Genomic DNA, 24,814 nt, shown 5'->3' with positions numbered 1-24,814 from the left:
CTTGTAACTCGTAGTGAGTGCTGGCTTTCCATGAACAAGCGTGTGTGGTGCATTTAAAAATTATCACAGTAACTCCGCAGTGTAAAAGTTCCTCTCCAGGGCCCACATCGATCTCTCACTGCATGACCCCAGGATGTTGAGGGATCTGAGGCTAACTACAGTGAGCTTGTCCCTTTGCGCAGTCACAGACTGCCACTCGCAGCAAAAACTCCACAGTTCCTAGCAACGGGGGCCAAAGCGATCCAATACCAGGGTTGCCACGAAAGCTGGACGGCTGTAGAGCCTGTACCCTTAGTGTTTGGGCCACAAATGAGACGGGTCCCTCCAGCACGCCCAGGGTTGGCGTGCAAAATATCCAAAGAAAGGCTCCTCTCTTCTCTAAAGAACTGAAGGAACACAGCAGGGGATCAGGAAGAAAACCTATATTACCGCACAGGAGGCATGACGCGTTTCGAATATATATATATATATATATATATATATATATATATATATATATATATATATATATATATATATATATATATATATATATGCAATGAGTTAATTGTTTACATCTTATTCCTATGGTTTGTTTTGCAATTTTGCACAAACACAACATACCTAAACAAAATTAGTAAAGGTATATGGTTGCTGCTATAAAAAGGTTATTTTTCTTTTTTAATGGAAATAAACTCACATAATATTTTTTAAAGAAAATTATTTTTAACATATTTTATGTATATTTAAATTATGATATTGTTGATAATATTTATTTATTGACTGTCATTACTTATAAGCAGCAGCTTTGGAACTGTCAATGTACTCAATGTTGCAGACTGCACAAAGTATGTTTTTCATGTTTATGCCTATAGCGTGAATTGCACTGTTACTTTAAAAAGGGAGGCACTCCTCATACGCGTCATGTGAGCAAGGACACGGAGTTGCCCGAAACGCGTCATGGCGGTGGTGCAGGGCGTTATATATATATATATATATATTCGGTAAGCAGAAGACGTCCAAGTCCAAAATCCAAACCTTGATAGACGAGGCAAGACCCATAGGTAGTGCAGATTTTCTGTTTATTTAGAGACCCAACACCAGTCCGACATGACGCGTTTCGGCTTCTCCAAGCCTTGATCACATGACACAGACATGGGGGCTGATGACCCTTATTTACAATGCACAGTGCTCATTTACATAATGGAAAGTGAAGAGATACTTTGACATAATGTATCGAGTTTTTGCGTTGCGTATGTGATACAACCCAGAAAGAATGATCTTGTATTAACAAACAGTAATACTGATTAAGATATGTTTGTTAGCGCAGTAGCAGATTCTCAGATTTGTAAAATCTAAAGTGCATGGGAGAATCAATGGGGGCAATTATAAACAATGTTAAAAACAATTACGTTGATAATATGCTTTTAAAACAATAAATAATCACGTTTACCACCCATTGCTAAACAAAGTACATATTTCTACTGTGTGCAAAATATCTGCAACAATGAAATATAAAGATCACGCATTGACGCCACATTTAAAAAAAACACCGAATAAGTAATCTTAAAATTGGCCAAATATATATATTCAAACACTTTTTCACTCCAAATCTAGGCTGAAAGGAGGCCAGCACACAGGTATCCGTTTTCGAATTACTTTATTGCAAAACCCCTCACCCCTGGCAGACGCGTTTCGCTTAAAAAAAGCTTCGTCAGTATATATATATATATATGGCAACAATGCTAAATAAAGAAAATGCACGATAATTACCGGGACCACGCTCGTTTGTTCTGCAGGAGTGGGAGTGAAAGCGAGAAACCAAGGATATATTACCTACTGGCGGTCGCCAGTAGGTAGTTATAGTTAGGATTTTTTTCAATGTCAAATCTCAAAATTCTTTTTAGAATAACTTTGGCGCCGGTTGACGAATCTGCCTGAAAATTTCCTCAAAATGGATGCGTCAAGCGGGGGCCGAGATAACGCGTTTTCCCCATGTTAATTTCCATAGGGCGGTCGACCTCACTTTTAGCCCGAACGGCTGAATGGATTTACACCAAATTTGGCAAAATTGTAGGGACTGGTAGCCCGATGTGCCTTTGCTATGTCTCAAGATATGTGCTCCAGTGGATTTTGAGTAATTTAGGTTAAAAAATATATATATATCTATAGGCGTGCCCCGGTACGCGCACCGGGGAGCGCACCGGGCGTGCTACGCGACTTGCACATGGAAAGCTGATTGGCTCACGGGTGTCTGTAAACATTCGAAACAGCCTGGAGCGGCCGCCATCTTGTGTCTCGGTAGGATCGAGACACAAGAGGTGGCATAAAAAAAGGGGGAAATGACTATAAGGGGGCAGGGTAGACCCCCCCCCTGACCCCCTAGGTTTGATGAGGGGGCTAAAATAGGGTCCTGCGGGGCATTTATAAAAAAAAATTGTTTTTTGATTTGCGAAGGGGAAGCGCCCGGTTCGCGCACCGGGGAGCGCACCGGGGAGCGAAGCATGGGGAAAATCCAGGGCCTTATTTATGAAGGCCTTGCAACAGTTTTGCGCCGCCGGTGCGTCACTTTTTGTGACACATCAGCGGTGTAAAAAATGTGCCTCGTTGCGCTATATTTAAAAAGGTACGCATCTAGGTAGATGGGTCACTTTTTAAAAGCCTGCGCCACATTATACCTGCGTCAGGTATAATGTATGCAGAGGGGGCGTTCACCCGCAAAAAGCCTCGTAATAGGGACGCAGTGAAATCTATGAGATTTCACTGCGTCACTTTTAGGACGCTGTTGCGTCAAAATCTTGCGCCTGCCTCACAGCAGGCGTAAGACTGACGCAAGACCTTTCACATGGGGCTTTCCCCATGTCAGAGGACGCATTACTGGAGTTGCGTCACACTCCAGCAATGCGTCACTTTTGCGCTTACAGATACATCAGAAATACTGACGTATCTGTAACTCCTTGCGACATGATTCGTCATACATTAAATATGACACATCAGGAATGTCGTAAGGAGTGCGCACTGAAAAGTGACGCATCGCTGTTTTTACGCAGTGATGCATCACTTTTCAGAAATGAGGCCCCCAGTTTATTTACTGTGTCACCTCTACGACCCTTTCTTGCATCAATACGTCCCTTTTGCATACATTACACCTGACGTAAGAATAATGTGGCACAGGGGCTTACAAAGTGACGCAACTACCTAGATGCGTCACTTTGTAAATAGGACTGAATAAGGTGCATTTTTTACAGCACTGCTGCGTCACAAAAAGTGACACTCCGGTGGCGTTAAAGCAACGCATGGCCTCATAAATGAGTCCTTCAGTCTTCTACTCATGCGTCATATTAAATTTATGACGTATTATGTTGGAAGTTCTTTTAGATACGTTAGTATTTAAGACGTGTCTGTAAGCGCAAAAGTGAAGCATTGCTGGAGTGTGTGACAAAAATGAAGCTACTCCAGCAATTCATCCTTTCACATGGGGCCAAGCCCCATGTGAAAGGGCCTGCACTGAAACAGGCGTAATATTTGGAAGCAACAGCGCCATAAAAGTGACGGAGAGATATGTCATAGATTTCACTGCGTCACTTCTATGACCCTTTCTTGCGTCAATACGTCCCTTTTGCATACATTACACCTGACGTAGGAATAATGTGGCGCAGGGGCTTACAAAGTGACACAACTACCTAGATGCGTCACTTTGTAAATATGACTGAATATGGTGCATTTTTTACAGCACTGGTGCGTCACAAAAAGTGACGCTCTGGTGGTGTTAAAGTGACGCTTGGCCTCATAAATGAGTCCTTCAGTCTTCTACTCATGCGTCATATTAAATTTATGACGTATTATGTTGGAAGTTCTTACAGATAGTCAGTATTTTAGACGTATCTGTTAGCGCAAAAGTAATGCATTGCTGGAGTGTGTCTCAAAAATGAAGCAACTCCAGCAATGTATCCTTTCACATGGGGCCAAGCCCCATGTGAAATGGCCTGCACGCCTGCTGTGAAACAGGCATAAGATTTGGAAGCAACAGCGTCATAAAAGTGACGCAGTGATATCTCATAGATTTCACTGCGTCACCTCTACGACCCTTTCTTGCGTCAATACGTCCCTTTTGCATACATTACACCGGACGTAGGAATAATGTGGCGCAGGGGCTTACAAAGTGACGCATCTACCTAGATGCGCCACTTTGTAAATATGACTAAATAAGGTGCATTTTTTACTGGACTGATGCGTCACAAAAAGTGACGCTCTGGTGGCGTTAAAGTGACGCATGGCTTCATAAATGAGGCCTTCAGTCTTCAACTCCAGCAATGCATCTTTTCTTACCCTTCCACACCCCCGTTCCTTTTCAACATTTTCTTTGAATATCAACATTCCCCATATTCACTCTTCTTCTCCTTACTTTCTTTCCCAACACTCACCTTCTTTCAGTTCCCCTACTTCACTTCCTTTCTCCTCTCATGCCTTTCTGTTCTTTCTTACTCATTTTCCTTTCCATTATCTATGCACTCCATTTCACTTACTCTTTTTCATTTTTTTAAGAATATAGCTCTTTAATGAGAATTGGAGGTAGTTCTGAAAAGAACTTTTTGTTTTCTTCTTTTTTCAAAACAGGAACAAAAACAGGGAATGGAAACTGCTCAACAGCAGCAAAAAAAATCAAAGAAATTTAGGGGTGGGAACGGCAGTGATGATTCTCCAATGCTCGAACCATGAGCTGGACACTTTGCTCCCCATAGGTAAGGAGTTGATTGCAGTATCTGCATCTCAGGACACCATTGTTAAAAGCAGGTTGAATATTTGGCACGAGCTCCTGCGATTGCCCCCTCCCAGAAGTAGTTGCTCCTCCGGTGGATGTAGAGGTCCCATCACTGGGAACCTCTTGTGCCAGAGCCCTGACACTTTCCCGGGCAAAATTTTGGGGGTGCCTCCTCTCCACATGCCGGATCATCGTAAAGTTCCCAAAAAAGTATTTTTTTTGGGGGTCACCCCGTGACAGGACTTGTTTGCAGATCCTGCACTCCACTTTTGGAGCATTCACCTTTTTCTGGTTAGGTGGTATTTTAAAAAATTTCCAAATTAAATGATCCCTCACCTTTGGCTGAGGAGGCTCTTTATTGATGAAGTCTGGCTCTTCATCACTGCTGGATTCTCTGGCAGCCATGGTAAACCAAGAAAGATCCAGGAGCAAAAAACAGGTCTTTCAGCCACAAAAGTGAAAGAAGAAGTGAAGAAAATGGGTGGGGATTTCATTCTTTGTAAAACAAACTGTTAGCAACCAATGAAAAGTGTTATTTTAAGGTCACATGACTTGACGCGCTGACGCTGCGCGCACCGGAGCGCTTCCGGGTGCGCACACGCGTCGCGAACGTAGGCGCTTCCGGGGCGCATACATGGCGCGAACGTAGGTGCTTCCGGGGCGCATACGCGGCGCGAACGTAGGCACTTCTGGGGCGCATACGCTGCGCGCCGAAGTGACGTCTTCATAGTTTCACGGAAATGCAAAATCATTTTCATTTCCTTAATAAAAAAAACTGCTTTTATTTGTATGGTACGAAATGTTTTGTGTTATTATTAACTTTTCATTCATATTTTTTTCACGAACGAAATCGGTGCGCTTTCCGGAGAGCTTACCGGAGCGCGCACCCAGTGCGCCCCAGGAAAAAATTATTAAAAAAAAAAAACTTACAAATTAATACTTACACAAAACAGCAAATTTATTAAAAAAACCTAGGTTAGAAACTCGATATAGAAAGGAATTAGCATTCAAAAACCTATGAAATTCACTGAAAAAACCATAGGTTTCACACCAGTTATAGTTAGGAATTAGCATTTAAAAAACCTATTAAATTCACTGAAAAAACCATAGGTTTCACACCAGTTATAGTTAGCTGGAAATTTTACTGACATAAAACCATTGAAATTCCCACGGTATAGTTAGTTGGATTCACTATAACTTGCGCGCCTGCAATGCACTGCTGAGGACGTCACATATTACATCACTCATGACATGGTCAGTGACATCACTCATGACATCACTGATGACACCATCCTTGTGACAGAGTGACAGACCTCCTTTCAGTGTAATGTAAGCCTTGAAACACATATTCAAAAATAGTATTTAACATTTTCAAAAAAATGGAGCTACCCATACCAGTTACAAGAAACAATTCAGTAATTCCACCATCTATATACACATCCACTCATTCACCAACAGTTCTATATAGTCACTCATACATATACTCACTCATTATATGTAGTAATACAGCTATACATCCTGTTACACTTTGACAGTCATCCAAAAGTTACTCACACACATATTCACACATGCAAAACAACTATTGAACATCCATTTATTTGCATATACAGCAATACACACACTACCACTTTACTTCTAAGGAAACTTACACATACTTACTCTCTTAAACAATCACTTATAGAAACACATACTTATTTAAACAGGAACTCTTACAATCTCTCACTCTCACATATACTCACTTATATAAATCAATACTCACATATACTAGATTAAAACATATGTCGTTACTATAAAAGACAATAGTGAGACAGTCGTTTACTCACTAACATACACATATACACACTAATCCATCCATACAGTTTTGTACATATGCTGTCTTCAAAACACATACAAACAGTGAGTCAGTCACCAACCCATACAGCCACTTATACACAAAGTGAAACACTGATACATACATTTCAATATTTAAAATTTACTTGCTAATATATGTATTCACTAAGATACACTTAATAAGGCAGTTAACCAATCAATTCTTATAAAAACAAACATCCATTTACACACTTATTTAACCATTTATTCTTCCATCGTCCTTTACAAATACATATATAAAACATATATGTTTTTCAGAAAGACACACATTCACTGGATGGTGTCATCAGTGATGTCATGAGTGATGTCACTGACCATGTCATGAGTGATGTAATATGTGACGTCATCAGCAGTGCATTGCAGGCGCGCAAGTTATAGTGAGTCCAAATAACTATAACGTAGGAATTTCAATGGTTTTATGTCAGTAAAATTTCCAGCTAACTATAACTGGTGTGAAACATATGTTTTTTTCAGTGAATATATATATATATATGTGTATAATTAAAGACTTTGTCCCTTTCTATCTCGGCGTGGATAGCTCTGTGCTAATCCTTTGCTTAAAAACTTTGATAGAAAAGCAGACATTTGAGTTGAGCAAATTTAGAGTGTTGTTGGTGTTGAGGGTGCTCTATAGAAGAGCTGCCTTCCGCCTAAACTTGGGAACTACCCAGACTTCTCTGTTTCTTTTATGCATAATTTATGCATCACTATATGTCTGAAAGGGTAGTCTTTTGACTTATACTGGGTGCTCCCTTGTGTCTTGGCGAAGCTAAACCTCTCTGAAGAGCTGTAATGACAAAACACATGCCAGGGGTTGCTTTTATTCATTTCACGTTGGCTTGGATGGTATTTCACCAATCCAGAACTGTAATGCTGTGCCTGGAGTGGTAAATTGTTTTTGTCATTTTACAGCTGAGCATGGATAGCACTGTGCTAATCCTATGCTTAAAGACTTTGCTGTAGAAATGGCAAAAGACTTTGGGGCGTATGTACATGGAGTTAACGCCACCGTAGCAACAGTTTTCTGTTGCGACACCATTTTTTTAAAATTGCTGTATGTACAAGTTGCTGCTAAGCGCTGTTAGCGACAGTTTACTTGCGATATCATCAGCTTTTCCTATTGCCACTACTGTTAGCGATAGACAACGAAAATGAGATGCAAGGTAAGCTTTCCAGTGCAAAAACTGCGGCTAACCCCACTTTATGATATTTATAATTATCGTTGGGCCCAGCAAAACGTTAAAAAAAAACCTGCTAAGGCTCGTTAGTGGCAGGTTTCTAAGACCAGAAAAAAGGTGGTCTTAAAAATGGAGATAACAAAACAGGATATAAGGGGGAGTAGACCAGAACCACATTGGACAACCCACTGATGCCATGGAGTTACTGCTCATGCAGGTTGGAGAACCAAGAAGACCACAACAACCACCACCACCGCCCCTGATCCCAGGACCACCACAGAGGCAGTGCCAAAGAAGACAGTGGGTATATCGTCAATGCAGCACCCTTATAGACCTAACACCAGAGGATGTGATAGCCCTCTACAGGCTGAAAAGGTCCTCTATCCTCCAAACATTGACCCAGATAGCCCCCAGGCTGCAGGTACCATCACAGTGTTGCAACAACATCCCTCCACAGACGAAGCTCCTAGCAGTGCTGCACATGTTGGCCTCAGGTACCTACCAACCAACCACTGCCAGAGTTGGGGGAGTTTCACAGTCATCCTTTCAAGGTTCCTCCCAAACGTCTTGCATGCCATCATCAGCCTGACGCCACAGCACCTACGCTTCCCCAACACTGCTCAAGAACAGCTTGACACCAAATAAGGCTTCTATTCCATAGCTGGCTTTCCCCATGTGTTGGAGGCAATTGACTGGACCCATGTCCTAATTAGGCCTCCTGCGGACACTGCACACAATTACTGGAACAGGAAGCACACACACTCCATGAACATGCAGGCAATCGTGGACCACTGGGGTGAAGTACTACAAAAATATACCATAGAGCTATACTTACCAATAGCCCATATACCTTATTTACCAAACATAAGTCAGTCGGCAATGGAAAAGGTTCAATTGTTTATTTTGCAAAGCACCCTACGCAGGGGAGCCTCCTTCTCGCCACAGCTCTCAAAGGTGTGCAGAGGAGACTGCTGGATCTAAGCATGGGCGGAAAATCCGTTACGCTCGTGGATTTTGGGGATTTTCGGTAAATTCGCAATCCGCGAGATTCGTGAATTTCCCGCAAAATCTGCAAAGTCAGACGCAGCGGATTTTTTTTCTTTGCGGTGTAAGTTCGCAATTGCGAACATATACGTGCGGCGGGCAGCAACAATCTCGCACTCGCGAAATTACAAAAATTGCAATTCCGCACAAGAAATCTACTAGCAAGCAGCATAGACCTTCTGAAAATGATTATTTTTATCAGAATAACTCCTCAGGTTGACATTTGCCTGCACTTTTTTAGATTTGAGGCCTTTTGATTTTCTTTGGATAACTTTTGGATTAGAAATCAACTTTCTCATATAAGCTTGGTGGGGCATTAAAGTTGCTGTAATGCTGCTCTGCAGAAAAACGAGTTTTGCAAAAGTGAAAGCAGGTTCAAAAGTTCAAACTCATCATTAGTAACCGTTCCCTGTAGTGCTTCCTGACAAGGGCCCCTCCAGAGTTCAGTTGCTAGTTGCAACAATTGTATGACCCTGCTCTGACCTTCACAGCAGGCTCATAGAATAGCTACAAGTAGGCCACAAAGGTCCTGGAAAAAAAAATTGCACTGCAACAGAAAGCAAATTACAGATAAGGATGCAGGTGCCAGACTGGAATTTTAAAACAGTGACACATTAATAAATCAACCCCAAATGAATTCATGTCAGTTGAAGCAGGCAGGTGTGCTTGCTTTTCCCCCCCATAATCTACAGTGATGATGAACCAGAGGGTGGCATAAGGCATTGATGTACCAGAGGGTGGCATGGGTAAAACAGAGGGTGGCAGGGGTGAAACAGAGGGTGCTGGGAACCTATGATGATGAACCAGACCTAGAAACAACATAATCATGACCGTTGCGAGCCGACATGTAAGTTCGCGATTGCGAACTGTTACAAAACCCTCGCGAACTGTCAGAAATCCTTGCGAACTGGCAGAAATCCTTGCGAACACAAAAAAAAATCCGCAAATTCGCGAGAATTCGCGGATTTTGCAGATTGCGAGTTCGCAAATTCGCAAAATTCGCGAACGCCAGATTCGCAAAATTCGCCCATGCTTAGCTGGATCACATTCAAAACAGTGCATAGATACTTTCGGCATACCACATTGAAATCCCGTACATGGAAAAGTACCAGTAACTGAGAAACCAACAGGAAGACCCATATATGGCACAATAGATTGATTCGAAACTTAGCTCAAGCTATTCCGGGGATAGGTCAGTAAAGGTGCCTCCCTTTGGTTCTGGTGCATGGGAGGTGCTCATCCTGGAAGAAAGACAGATGTGACCTTGAGTTTCCTAAGTTAAAATCAATGCTCTGTTCATAGCCAGGGCCACCCCTTCAGATTCTCCTCTAAGCAGCATGTCACGTGTTTTCCTTACGATTGAAAGAGGCCCAGGGAAACGATACCAGGAGGCCGTTTGTTCGATTCAGGCCTAAGTTTTGGTTATACATGGGTCGAGTGTATTTACAAGAGGTTTCTGTCAAAGTAGAAATATATATTGAATACATCATGACAACATTATATAGTATCAATAATATATTTCTTCAGGGGCTTGTTCACCCATGTCATAGCCATGTTTCCAGGGAGTGTGCATGACTCCTACATCCGGCAGTCCATCATCAACCATCAGTTTGAGAATGCCATATATGGAAAATGACTACTTGTTGGTAAGTACAAACTGAAGATACACACACACAACACGTCTACAATCATGTCACACACAAATGTGAGAATACACATGTAGAAAATGTCAAACAAAATGCCTTTAGATATGTCCACTCACCATACACAAGAACCTAAGGGAATGCGGTCTTTGGGGTTAGTCTAGTAGACAATCTTCCATCCAAAGCCCTGCCCCTCATCACACAGCCGCATATGCTGGGAGAGGTTGGAAACAAATAGGTGTGATGGTGGGTCAGGAGTGGACCAAGGAGGAAAGTGTGAACACAAGCCCAAGTATGGTGTCCTGCATAGTCATGAGCTTGCGAAGCACAGACTGTCCCATGTTGGTGCAGAGGGCACGTCTGCATCACAGTCTGATGTAAATTAGTGTGTTGGTGACTGTATCCTTGGATTGGGGGATACATTTGAGGCTCTTACTGAGGATGCAGAGGGTGTTGAAGTAGCTGGATGTGATGGCGGTGCCCTGGTGGTACATGGAGAGGGGGGATTTGAGTACGATGCCCAGGTCTCTAGCCTGGTCTTTGTGTGTTGTGGTACTGCCAAGGGTGGTGTGCAACCAGGCACTGTCACATGCTGCTGGGGTGTTTCCAAGTGTGACAACTCATGTTCTCTCTGAGTTGAGTCTCATGCAGATGTTGCTCATTCAGTCTGCAACTACCTGAATTCCTTCATGGAATTTGAGTCTGGTGGTGGTGGTCTCCTTGGTGAGGGAGACGAGCTGGGTGTCATTGGCGTGCAATACTAAGCTGAGTTTGTGTGATGGATGATGGCGGCGAGGGGGGCCATGTGGATGTTAGAGTGTTGGGCTGGGCAGTGATCCCTGGAGCACTCCACATGTGCATATTTGTGAGTTCAGAGAGGAAGGGTGGCAGTCTTGTCCCTTGGTGTCTCCCGGTGATGAATGATGGCAAACAGTAAAGGGTGGTTCCTTGTATTTCTGCACCATGTAGTCTGCCTGGTAGTATGTGTTGGAGAGACAGTGAGGAATGCTGCTGACAGGTCTGGTAGAATCCTGGCTGCATTGTGGCCTTGTCTGAGGTGGGTGTTGATATCTGTGGGAGTGAGTAGGGCTGTCTCGGTGCTGTGGTTTCTTAGAAATCCAGACAGAGATGTGTTCAGGATGGCATTGTCCGTGGCTTATCTGGTAGTCGTGGTAAATTCATGGATGAAATTGAATATGTTTTCTGTGTTGGTGGCATATGCAACTATTATGTTGTGGTAGAAGCTCCTATCTGTGCTACCGATGCGTTGGTGGTATTTGGACATGGTGTCCTTGTATGTCTAGGAGTTAGCGTGTGCCTTGCAGTTTATCTTGTATTTTGCCAGAGTTCTGCAGGTGTGTCTGGAATATTTGAGTTTGGTGGTGAAATATGCATATTTGCTGCTGCGCTGTCTGTCAGAGTTGTGTGACGTGGTGAGTTTGTCTGCACATTTGGAGATCCATGTGTGGGATTCACTGGAAGCATGATTGGCGTCTGCTGTGTCTGCTCATCGGTGACTCAGCACCAGTACCTTTGGTTTGCATGATGTGTGGGTGTGTCGAGCTTGGTTATGTTGCCAAGGAAGTGTATGCAGTAATGGATAGTTCATGGGTGCTGTGTGGTGTGGCTGAAGGGTACGCTGTTTACTCCTGCAAAGAAGGGGTTGAGGGTGTCCCCTGCATTGTGGGTAGTGTGGATAAGAGTTGTGTCATTGACAGGTTGGTGAGCTCTTCATCCAGAGGGTAGTGGGGTTGGTGTCTTTGGGGTTGTTGAGGTGGAAGTCCAGGTCTACGAGAAGTAGGTAGTCTATGAAGGTGATGGCGTGGGGTGAAAGAGGTTGTTGATGATGTTGGCAAAGCAGTACATGTATCCGGCGGGTCTGTGGGCAAGTGTCCCGCAGAGTGTGGAGTCAGGGCTGGGCTGGACCTGGAAATGCATGTCTTCTATGGCGGCAAATGTGTTGCTGGAGGCGGACAGGCAGAGGGACTTTTACATGCATGATGGTGAGGACTCCTGCCGGCTGTTGGGGGCAGTCCTCCCTCCAGATCTTTTTCCCTCTGGGATTGTGAGGGCAAAGAGTAAGAACAAAGAAGGCTGGGCTGTTCCTTGAGGTTAAGGAATTTGCATGTCACTGTGGTGTGTAGGATGTTGTAGGGTCTCGTGGAGTCCTACGGTTGGGCATCCATTTTGTTTGATGTAATGCCCTCACCCACCCTTTCAGTGGTCATGCTTCATCATCTGGGCTGCTCCTTGTTGGGTCGGCGGTGCAATACCCAACGGGTGACACCTCAAAGAGGGGCTCTTTGGCGGAGATCTTTTATCCAACTGCCGTTTAGGTGAAGTGCGGGTGTGGGGCCAGAATAGTGTAGACGTGTTAGTATGGGTAAAAATAAAGCTCGGAGTACCAGGAAGGAATTTATTCTGGGGGTCCCCTGCCCTAATTAATAATAGGAATGACCGGTACTCACTGGAATATTATGCTTCCAAATACAAATCACGGTTCAGTGTGTGCTATGCTTGGTCGACATGTTTCTCGCTTTTATGCAGTGGCTAGAAACTTCAGGACCCCTTAAAATAAAGAATAATCTAAGGTTTCAACTGTCTATGTCAGTATGATTAGCTAACTGAAAAAAATGTGTTTCCTGTATTATACCTTGTGAGGGCAAAGTCAGTGGCAGAGGAGTTGGTGGTCAAGCTGTCCAAAAAGAAGTCGATGTAGGGTGACAGTGTGTCCCGGAGGTATATCTGTGCAGGGAGTGCATGTTGATGAGAATGCATCTTAGTGCATTGGCGGTGTTGGCGGCTGTGGTGGAGGTGAAGGTAATGTGGCAGTGGAGGCAAGATAACTGGCCATGGGTAGTGTACATTGTGGCTTGTTGTCAGTTGTACTTCCTTCTGCTGTTGAGTGCGACAATGGCGGATGAGTAATAGAGGGAGAAGTAATGAGATCCAGGGTCCCTGGCTCTGGTTGTGTCTGGGGATGGACGGACACAGTCATGCTTCAATTTTGTGTACCTCTGGTGCACCAGTGGTGCTAATGTACAGACACTGCAATTACATAGGGTAGGGAGTACGGACGAGCGGCTGGGAGGCAATGTAATTTGCATTGATGCTGGACAATTGTCTGAAGATGAGCATGGCAAAGTTAATTTACCTAAGTAGCACAAATCACACACACAAAAATAGGAACACTGCAAACACAGCATGCAAATATACTAATGGACACATATCCCCATTTAATGTTACAAGGTGATCAAGGATATGCACTCTCTCCATGGCTGATGACACTCCTCAGAGCAACAAACACCCAGGCACGGAGACATTAAAATGAGGCCCTTGGACGCACCAGGTCCACTGTGGAGAGAACATTTGGTGTACTCAAGTCACAATTTAGGTGCCTCAACATCTTAGGCGGCAGACTGCTGTACAGCCCTGACTTAATCTGCAAGATCATCGTGGTATGTTGTGTTCTGCACAACATATGTGCACCAATGCACCATGGCTAGAAGTACCAGATCAACCGGACAATCCAGAGGATGACGAAAAAAAAAAAGAGGCTGATGCTGCACACCCCCCAACCATGGCTGCAGGCACAGCATGAAGGGACAGAATCATCCTCAATTTTTTCACATGACCACATCAAAATATGTCATCGCTTAGACTGCAAAATGCACATGAGCATAGTTCTTAAAATAAAACATCACTACACAAAAACCTTGTGTGCATGTACATACTCTGCGTGAGTACATTCATCTGACAAGTGAAAGTTTAACAATGTGCGTTTATTATTGTTGAATTGTATGTTTGTGGCTGGGTATGTATTTGTCGGGTCTGATATGAAATTTAGGGTGTGTTTTGGGGTCCAAGATGAAATTTAGAGTGTGTTTTGTGGTTCAAGATTAAAATTAGGGTGTGTTATGGGGTCCAAGATGACATTTAGGGTGTGTTTTGGAGTCCAGGATGAAATTTAGGGTGTGTTATGGGGTCAAATATGACATTTAGGGTGGGTTTTATGGTCTAAGATGAAATTTAGGGTGTGTTTTGGGGTCAGAGATGAAATGACAGCAAATACAGTTCATCTGAGGTAAAACTTACAGTTAGGGTTCATATTTTTGCTGCATTAACGCGATTTTTTTTTCATTCTAGCGAGAGCAAAATATAGCTAAATACATGTGAAAACACGAAATATTACAGCAAACGCCATTTTGGGTGCATAAAATAATCGCAAACTAAAAAAACGGCCCGCAAACACACAGGAAGTGATGTCAGCACGCATCCTGTTGTATGGAGGAGTACTGTGCACTTTCCCTTTCACTTTTGAACACACTTCTTGTGATTTTGGAGAAAGTTTGGGGTGTTTGTTGTTCTGTGCTGCTGAATTTGATTTTGAGAGTGTCTTTGTGTCCTGTGAAGTGTCCCTGGTGTCCCTGTGAAGTCTTGTGTCATTGTCCTTGCTTATTTTTTGTGTCTAGTACTAAATTTTGTCAGGTGTTTGTCAAAGGGGTATTTGATATTATTAATCCTTGTTGTGGTATATATTGGGCTTTTTTTTTTTAGGAGTGGGTTTAGGTGTGTACTGCGAGATGGTGGGTGTGGGTAGAGGAGGCCAGGATGTCAGAAGGGGCAATGGGGGGCTTCATCAGGCTGGTGAACAGTTGTAGTGCAGTGCCAACCCAGGCACCCTTGCACCATAGTACAAGTGTGTCTGTGTCCAGGGAAACATTGTTCATGTACATGTGGTGTGACATTACATGATATAAACAATCCAATGCATTATTATCATTCCATGGGTGCTGCACAAGGCAGCACACATGTAAAGATGATAAAAAATAAGGATTAATGCTTTCCTCTGACTTTTGCTGATATAGGAGAAGCTATTCACCAACATTCCATGTTGGTGCAGACTACTATGTAGGCTGCCCTTGTACCTCTGGCTAGAGTAGAATTGTAGGAGATAAGAAAGTTTAAATATTTAGCATATGACTCCTCAAAAGTGACATACACCAATAGTTTCGACACACACTTGTGCATTCTACATCGATGTTATTGCCAAAAGAGCATGTAGAAAATGGGTATGTTTGGCCAAGCAGGGCCTTGGGAATGTGTCACAAAAGTCATATGCGCAAAGTATGAATGTGCAAGCATGATTGTCTTGCTTGCCCTCACTCTGCATTATCATGTCTTGTTGGAATAAAAGGCAACGTCTACACTATCATGTATGCCACATGAACTGCAAAAGTACAGTTACAGAGCATTTACATTGAAGCTGATCAATTGGATGATGACTAGGACACAGGTGTGAATAATTTGTTTTGGTTACCAACACAAATATTTTTTTTTATGTCTCACAGCCGGAAGGCCACTCATCACACAGGGGGACATCAATGCCTTCAGGGACCCACACACCACTGCTGAGTACACACATTAAATGTTGCCAATGTGAGATGTGATGAATGTCAGGATCAAATCATTTTCTCAGTACCAGGCAGTGTGTGTGGGTATCTCATGTACCTTGACTCCAGTGTGATGGGATTTGGTGGAAGGATGTACAAATTAGCAAGTGAAGATGGAGAAATGCATATGTCTTCATGATGTATGTTTGCACATCCCCAGTCAGTGATACCCATGCAAGACATATCAATGTGTTCTTCCTATACAGCACATGCATGCTAATTCCTGAGCGTACAGACAGGAGAGGGGACATGTGAGTGGTGGTGGTGATGAGTATGACCAGGCATGTAATGCGTGTACCTCTTTGGCTCAGATGACTGTACAAGTGTGCCAGATTATGCACAAGTAGGAAGTGTTTTCCTGGCTCTGCGGTGTCAGATACAGCTTGGTACAGTATTATTGTATGTATGCTGCATAACAGCTTTTTAAGTTGTCCATGACGCAGCTGAAATCCAAGTCTTCCAATGGCACGTTCACCCACCAACTTGCAAAGATGGGCCTATGTATGTAATAGGCATGTTTTGTCACTGCAATAGTGTTGTAAAGCTGTCTCCTTGGACTCATTCCCCTCATTACGATATGCTCTTCCACTTCCTAGTATATATCCCCTGTTGTTCATGTACAGGAAAGGCACACCTCATGGACATCTACGAAACATGGCTTATTGCATTTTGCATGTGTGCCGCACAAGGCAGCACACATTGAAGAATCTACTACGTTGAGAAATGCATTGGCTATCATCCTTTTGGCAAATACAATGGCTGTTGTGCAGGAACGACACACACAACACCCACTATGTGGAGAGGAGAGTCACTAGTTCCGATTCACCCTTTGTAGAAGGAATTCCAGCTCGCGTTTTGCACGGAGCTCAACGTTCTGCGAGGAAGCCAAAGAAGCTAAGCAACATGTTGCACAAGCCGGCGTCTTTGATTGGAGCCGAGCCGACCTGAGCCGCTGTGGCTGGAGGTGTTGAGGCCATGAGGCCAGAGGAGCTACAAGCAACGCTGCCAACCCTGTCAAACCTGCTTGCCTGCCCGCCTGCCCGCTTTCATCGGGAGAAGCACAAGCCACGGTAGAAGAGCTTGGCAGCAGGGGCGGCAGTCGGGAGCCGCGAGCCACCAGGTGCCAGAAGCCGCGGTTACACATAATTTAGCCTCGCCAGCCCTGCCCTGCCGCGCAGCACGGCAGTGGGCAGGGGGTTCCAGCAGCAGCAGAAGCAGACTGTAGCAGCAGCAGCTGAGGTGGAGCAGTGGCAGTGAGGAACCGCGTGCCGAGTGGAGCCCAGGAGCCCAGGAACCCAAGCCAGCTTAAGCCTGAGCCCAGCCCAGCCCAGCCCAGCTCAGCCCTGCCCAGTTTAGCGGGCAGCAATCTCTACTGTGGTGGGGAGGGGGGGCAGCAGCAGCAAGGAGCCGCAGGAGTCACAAAAGCAGCGTGGGGCTTTAGCAGCAGCATTGGGTGACTCAAGTCGGAGTGCTAAGACCCAGTGAGTAATCTCTTCACCCTCAGTGGGTAATAATTCTTTCACCTTCATAAGAAATGGTGAGCTGCGTGCTGTTTATGGTAACTTCTTGATCTCAAAACTTAACCTTTTTGGCTTCATCTAAGGGCGTGAGTTAAAAGTTAAAAACCAGGCCAGAAGCGTTCCCCAGTTATCTACCTTTTGGGATTTCCCTGCCACATTGTAACCGGTGTAACTAAATAAGTTAAAGCTGGGGCAGGAGAGCACCACCCCCCATTGTTGACCCGGTTTTTCAGTTCTAGTTCCCTCGTCAAATTCGCAGAGAGAAAGAAAACACCCCAGCATTTCACGGCTAGAGTCGTATGTGGGACTGAAGGAGCATTAAGGAATCAAACCGGAAATGAGATCAGGGAAAATCCATCAAGTGGTGATAAGCAAAAGAAAACAAAAATCCAAAAAAGCATCTGAGGAAGCCACTCTGAAAATCCAAAAAGGGAACCTGTCAAGTCCTAGAGAGAGGTTGGTCACGGCACCGACTCCCGAAACAACAACGTTGAGTAAAAGACGGAATACCGGTCTGTATAAATTGTTCTATTTCAAGGATCCAATAGCGTCAATTTACTCATCAACAGCCGAGGCCTGCAAATTGCCTAGCCTCATTGTTCCACTCAACTCACTGTCTCCCCGGGCTAAAGGCTTGACGAAAAATAACAACGCCTCAACAGGGACCCAACTCTTACAGAACCGAACGCCACACATATCTCAGATTAAGCCGGTATTAGTTGCAGCTCAAGTGCATCATCCCAAAACTCCTACAACTGCAATGGAATCAACGAGAAGCATAGAAAGTAATGAAAGTATAGAGGATCTCTTGTCAAATGCAACCCTTATGAATTTAAGCAGAAGCACAACAGCCGCAGAGATAGCATTAGAGGACATTGCTAAAGCAAAGGACCCCACAAAGGAAGCAATGAGGAAATTTTAAAACTCAGTAATTCTTCCACGCTGCCCGCACAAGAAGAGGATCCATGGCTAAAATCTCTTTTTCTATCTAATGACTCCAAATTCGCAGAAATTATTGAAACAATAAATAAGGACAAAGATTCCCAAGGGAGAGCCTCACCCACAGCAATGGGTAACAATACTCAACAGATCAGCCCGGGCATGGTGGTTTCCACTCCTCACAGTCCCTTGGCAAATAAAGACCAACAACGGCTAGTACTGGATGATAACGGAAGCATGCAAACAAAACTAAATTATTCTAACCATACAGAACCGATCCCAATTTCTTCTGTGAGCACGATGGACTCAGAGTCAGAGGATTTGCGAAAATTCCAAAAAGAACAGCCATCCGCACCATGGACTCAATCCCTGCTAGGCACCTTAGATCAAGCAATAAGGGTGCTGAATTATCAATCTGACAAAATGGAGGTCCAGATAGACCTCATAAACCTAATTGCTGGTCACATCTCAGGTATAAACGCTAAGTTAGACTTACTTTCCTCCCTTCTAACCAACAGGGGGAAATCGGAGCCCCATACTCACATTGATAAACAACAGTCCAATTGTGGTTGCAGGAGTATAATTGAGAAGTTAGAAAGTTTTCCGGGGCATTTTAAAAGACATCCTAGGGGAGGTGAAACTATCCCGTACAAGTAAACAGAATAAGGAAATGCAATTTAATCGGGATATGCCGGACACTTTAAGAAGCAATAATGTACCGGGAAATCCAAGAAGCGAAGTAATAGACGACCAAGAACAAGTATCAGTGGAAGACCAATTCGAAAGAACAGCTAACGCAATGGAAGCAACTCAGTCCACCAATAAATCCTCTATCGAGGCAAAGCCAACAAAGAGGCAAAGGAAAAGGGCAAGGAAGGCCAGGCTAAAGAACAAAAAGTAACAAAGCACATTTCAAGGAAATATCTTTCCTATATTCAAAACGAATACGCCGCAGGAAAGCGAAAGTAAACCACTGAATATGCTGCCAGGTGGAGAGGAAGGATTTAATGTACCACCACACAAGCACATTCCAGCAACCACACCAAGGAAAGGATACCATGTTTCCAGAGTAACCAGCTCCCCCCTCCTCAAAAATGCAAAACAAGCCAATCCTCCTCCGCAGATTATGATCAGCGATGTGCAAAAGCACCTAATTAAAAAAAAGACAAGAAATGATGCAAGACAAAACTAAGCCTATGAAGGACGCAGGTCAAGCAGGATTCTCCCAAATGATAACGACATTCGCCCCGGCGGATAATACGCGCCAAGAAAGCGTAACCTTTGAGGATCACACACAGGGAATAAAGGCCAGTAATGCACAGCACACATCTACAATACAGGAAGACAAAATAATCAAAATACACGGGGAAAAATAACATCAGAAAACAAAATTGAGCTAAAATTCTTGAAAGTTACAATAAGTGGCAAGGATCGTAGATGCATGTTACTCGACAGGGACTTAGTCACCGAATCAATAAGGACAATCAAAACAGGACCTTTGGAAATATTAAAAGGGAAAATCGAGGAGGTTAACGAAGAGTGAGAGCATCAAGAATCTCCCGCAATGCGCAATACTCCTACAACTCATAACCCTTTAGCTTTTAAACCAGATTCTACACAATTGCCTAAAGACCATCCACATCATACAGAGGTCTTTGAATTAAAATTGACATTCGTACCTGAATATCCAACAAAGGGAAGGCAGGATATCCTTAATCAAGGCAACCTGTTAAAATTGTTTAAGGAAATCGCAGAACTTAAAGGGATGACCTCCCAGGATTTGATAGCCGTCGAATTCCAACTAAACAGACAAAATCCAGATACCGAGGAATCTGTAACAACTTGGGCCACAAAGAACCTGGTGTACAAGATATACTCCGCAAGACCACAGTTTGGAGCATAAGGTATTACCCTACTGCTACATAAACGTCCAAGGTATCCCTATCCCCTGCTAGACAGCCTACGAAATCTAAAAAATGAAAAGAGAGCCAGTAAAAGTCAGAGCACATGCGTGCGAGGTGCTCGCGCCTCCATGCCAGCATCCACAACTACAGGGAACTGGGTCAATACATTAGAAAGCAAGCAACACACTGGACATCAAGTGCTGGACAGGATGGATTGGTCATGGGTACCAATGGCACTGAGCAAAAAACATACCTAACGAAGAGCCTAATTTTCTCATGGCAGCAGAGAAGCAGAACCTAATCCAGAAGGAAAAAAGGCCTCAAAGCGTCTCGTTTTGCTCTTGGAATGTCCATGGTTTTCAAGAAATGGCCCATGACCATGAAACGCTAGCCTTCTTCCAGCAACAAGACATAATCCTGATCCAGGAAACATGGAATTTGATGCCCACTTCAATCGCAGGGTTTAAAGAACATCACATCTTCGCTGAAAGATTCTCACCTTTTGGCATCCCCGAGGCGGATTATCCACATACGTAGCCCAAAAATACAACTGGGTCACAGAAGAACTGGACGTGGGGTTCAACTGGGCCCAAGTGATCAGAATTACTGATAGGCCCCCACTTGGGACTCAAAAGTGGCAACTTCTAGTGATCAACGTTTAAATCAACCCTGAGAGGAAGACCCAGACAGAAAAATATGTACACTTAATGACCTTGATAAAAGTGATGCAAAGATCTTATACACAATGCCCAATGTTCATCTCAGGGGACTTCAACTGTGACCTTATAGTTAAAAACCAGGTTGAAGAGAATACGACAGCGACCTGTGGTGGACAAAACATAACAACTATATTAGGAGACCTGGGTTTGTCAATTTTGAATGGTAAAACAAAGGGTGATACGCCAACAGCTGTTACATATTTGAGTGGCAAGGCTCACTCAACAATAGATTACATCACAAGAAAGGAATCACTCCCCAGTATTGAAATATTCCAAATTGACCAACGTATAGAAAGCGATCACTACCCCCCAAATAACTAGAATGAACATTGCGCTTACCTTGGCACAAAGAATGAACTCTCTTATACAACACGCCGAAAAGTTCAACCTAAAAAAGTTAAAATGGCGAGGGGGGGGGGGGTTGAAAAACATACAGGACCCAGCAAAGGGTTACATGTCTAATTTAGGTACCCAGTTAGGGGAAGATTGCATAACTAACTGGGAGCAGCTGACCCTGGACCTGCTCCATACATTTCCAGTAGTGTCAGGGAATCCAAGAAGTTTACACACTAGGAAGGAGCCATGGTTCCACATGGACCTAAGAGCACAAAAGAGAAGGGTCGCAAGAGAGGTCAGATTAGTGGCGCAGGCAAAAAGAATGGGGAATACTCCAAACAAACACAAACTAAAGGAAGCAAGGAGTGTTTACAGGAAGTCGTTGAGGATTGCCAAGATTACACATAAGGAAACTATCTGGAACAAACTACTGTGTGCGGGAAATTTGCCAAATAGTAGGGACTTTTGGGGAATCATCAACAATCTAAATAAAGGAGCAAGCCTCCAACAAGAAGCAGGGGTTGAAGAGGGAACTTGGGTTCTACATGAGCAAACTTTGTATCGTAATACAGACCCTGGCCCCACCGAAGGTCCCCGGGTGACAGAGCCAGATGAGGGGAAAAGAAATAGTAAAAAGAGCCTGGACAGCAAAGAAAATGAAGACCGTGAAGGAGAGAATGGGGCCAGTGAAATATTTCCCCTAACCACCATAAAAAAATTGAGGGGCATAATATTAAAATTAAAGACAGAAGGAGCAGCAGGTCGAACGGGCTGCCCAACGCGCTTTTCAAGAACGACCCAGACTTCTGGTCAGAGCTCTTAATGCCCCTATTTAATTATATATACATACATGCAGATGTCCCCGCCTCCTGGAAAGGAAATATTATTCATCCGATATTTAAACAGGGAGACCATCGCAACTCCGCAAATTACAGGTTGATATCCTTAATTGATGTTGAGGCTAAACTATATGCCTCTTGCATCCTATCACAGTTACAAGACTGGATAAGAGACACGAACATAGTTCCTAAGTTCCAAACAGGGTTCAGGCAAGGGATGGGAACTGTAACAAACTTAGCCAGTCTGTCGCTCTTAATGGAAAAAGCAGTGATCAAGGGATCCCGGTTGTATGCCTGTTTCATTGATATAAAGTCAGCGTTTGATCGAGTGAGCAGAGAGCGCCTGTGGGCAAAGTTAAACATCTGGGGTCTGCCGAACCAACTATTAAAGGCCATAATTGCCCTGTACAACAACACATGGGCAAGAGTGAAATTAGGTAATGGAGGTTGTACAACCTCGAGTATTACAACGCATCAAGGCCTCAAACAAGGTTGCGTGCTAGCTCCTAGCCTTTTTAACCTTTTTCTCTCAGATATCAGCAAAGTTATGGTAGCTTCTGAATGTCATCCACCGATCCTGGCCAATAAAGCGATTTATTTTCTACAATATGCAGACTACATAGTAGTGCTAAGCCAAACACCAATTGGCTTACAAAGAGCAATAAATAAATTAGCATCCTATCTGAAACAGGAAATGTTGGAACTAAACAAATCAAAAACAAAAGTTGTTCGTCTAGTGGAACCCCAAAAAATCAAGTACAAATGGACGGCGAACGGGGTCACGGTGGAAGAGCAACGTTCATACAAATACCTCGGAATTACAATCGCGCACGGATTAAAACACAAGGAGCATAAAGCAGTAATAAAAGCTAAAGCGCAATCGCTAATTTTTGCATATCGATTATTAAAAGCAAAACTGGACTGTCCAAATTAGAACCACCTTTTAAAGGTCATGGCTGCTCAAATTCTGCCTACCCTGTCTTACGGCCTAGTAACTTGGTGTGGCAAGGAGGCCGATCTATTAAACGACATGCAGACAAAGATTTACAAGGCCATTTTCAACCTGCCAAAATCCGCCTCCCCGTCGCAAGTACGGCTCGAATTTGGACTGCACAACCAGAAATTCCGGAGCATGAGCTGCTTCGTGAAGCTCTGCCACAAATTTCGCTCCGCCGATCCGGAGACAATGGATAGTCTGTGCTGGGAAGAAATTAAACAGCAGGCGGACAGTGAAACTCCGAGCACTTGGGGAAGGCATTTGAAAACCTGTATGACAGACCTCGAATTAGAAACAGTATGGAAAACTAGGGCAGACAAAGCAGGTTTAAGTAGATCATCCAATGAGGCAGCTAAAATGAAATCCTTTTTGGAGGACAAAAATACAATCTCCAAATGTCGGCATGGGTGGACCATCATCACCTCCTATAAAGTACTTAAACCACAAGCATATTTATCCTCTCACTTTAGCGGTTACTTAGAAAGAACCTACATAGATAGGCTGTCCGGAATTCGGTTTAAACCGAGTCTGCTCGAGAAAACACTACCGGTGTGAAACTCAGCTGACCTGGTTTAAACCGAGTGTCACTGATTTTTTACATTTGTTACAGCATATTTGTTACACCGCTTGGCCACTTGAGGGAGCCAAAGGAGTACAAAAAAAAACTATACTGGCACTTGCAATGCAGAAGCTAACACCGGGAAACAATGAGTCACCCCCATTAAATCTGCGAGGGAGCTGTTTTACAGGCAAGGTAGCGGGCCTCGTTCAGTGGTGCATTAATTGACTAGCCTTTGCGGTCCAACCACTATGGAAACAAATTAGCGTGATTGGCCGATAAGAAAGCTGGTTGAGATACTAAGTTCTATTTTGCCAATATGCCGCCTACAGGGGAACGGGGTCCGGAGCTGTCTGAACGCATTGATGCCTTCATGGCGCGGCTGAAGTGTGAGGGCAGCCGGCCGAGCTCGGTGGAGACCGCACGGGAAACGGGGGCTCTTCTACGGAGAATCATTGCCCAAGAGCAATGGGGGAGTGCAGGTGAGCTAATCGACATAATCCACAAAGAAGGCCGTAGGATGACGGCAGCACAACCATCTAAGACCACAGTGGGCAACATGGTGCGCAGGGTGTTGAAAATCATCCGTGAAGAATATGGCAGACTCCGTGGTCACAGTGAGGAGACGGATCAGCAAGAGTCACTTCATAAACTATTGACAGCTGATGGGCCTAGTGAGGATTTTAACACCCCTTACCCCCTGTTGAAGGCGAATGTAATTGAGGCAGTCAATGAGCTGCTAATAGAACTTGAGGGTACAATAGATAACATCGCAATGCAGGCTCTGGAACACATCCACTCCAACGAAGTGATAATGACCATTGGCAACAAGAGAAGGGGGGGGGCTATTTTGGATTGAGTCGTTCCGCAGCATCAAGTGTGCTACCAGCAGTACATATACAGAATTGCACCCTGGAGTGGCTCTCTGGCAGTATACACAAACAGGTAACCATTTCAAGATGTCATCCAGAAAAATAAAGAGAAGTTCATGTCAAGATTTTTTCTGAGTCATATTCATTGAGTTAACACACAAAATAATACTAGAACAGATTTAAATTTTTACAAAATACATA

General features: G+C 43.9%; 1 pseudogene; it reads left to right on the top strand.

Annotated features, from left to right (window-relative positions):
• The first annotated feature begins 24,060 nt into the window (after positions 1 to 24,060).
• On the top strand, positions 24,061 to 24,600 carry LOC147722708 (translation initiation factor eIF2B subunit beta pseudogene; annotated as a pseudogene).
• The last annotated feature ends 214 nt before the right edge of the window (positions 24,601 to 24,814 follow it).

This window comes from Lissotriton vulgaris, chromosome 4_1, assembly GCF_964263255.1.
Source record: "Lissotriton vulgaris chromosome 4_1, aLisVul1.2, whole genome shotgun sequence".
Classification (NCBI taxonomy): domain Eukaryota; kingdom Metazoa; phylum Chordata; class Amphibia; order Caudata; family Salamandridae; genus Lissotriton; species Lissotriton vulgaris.
This window is presented reverse-complemented; position numbering and strand designations above follow the sequence as displayed.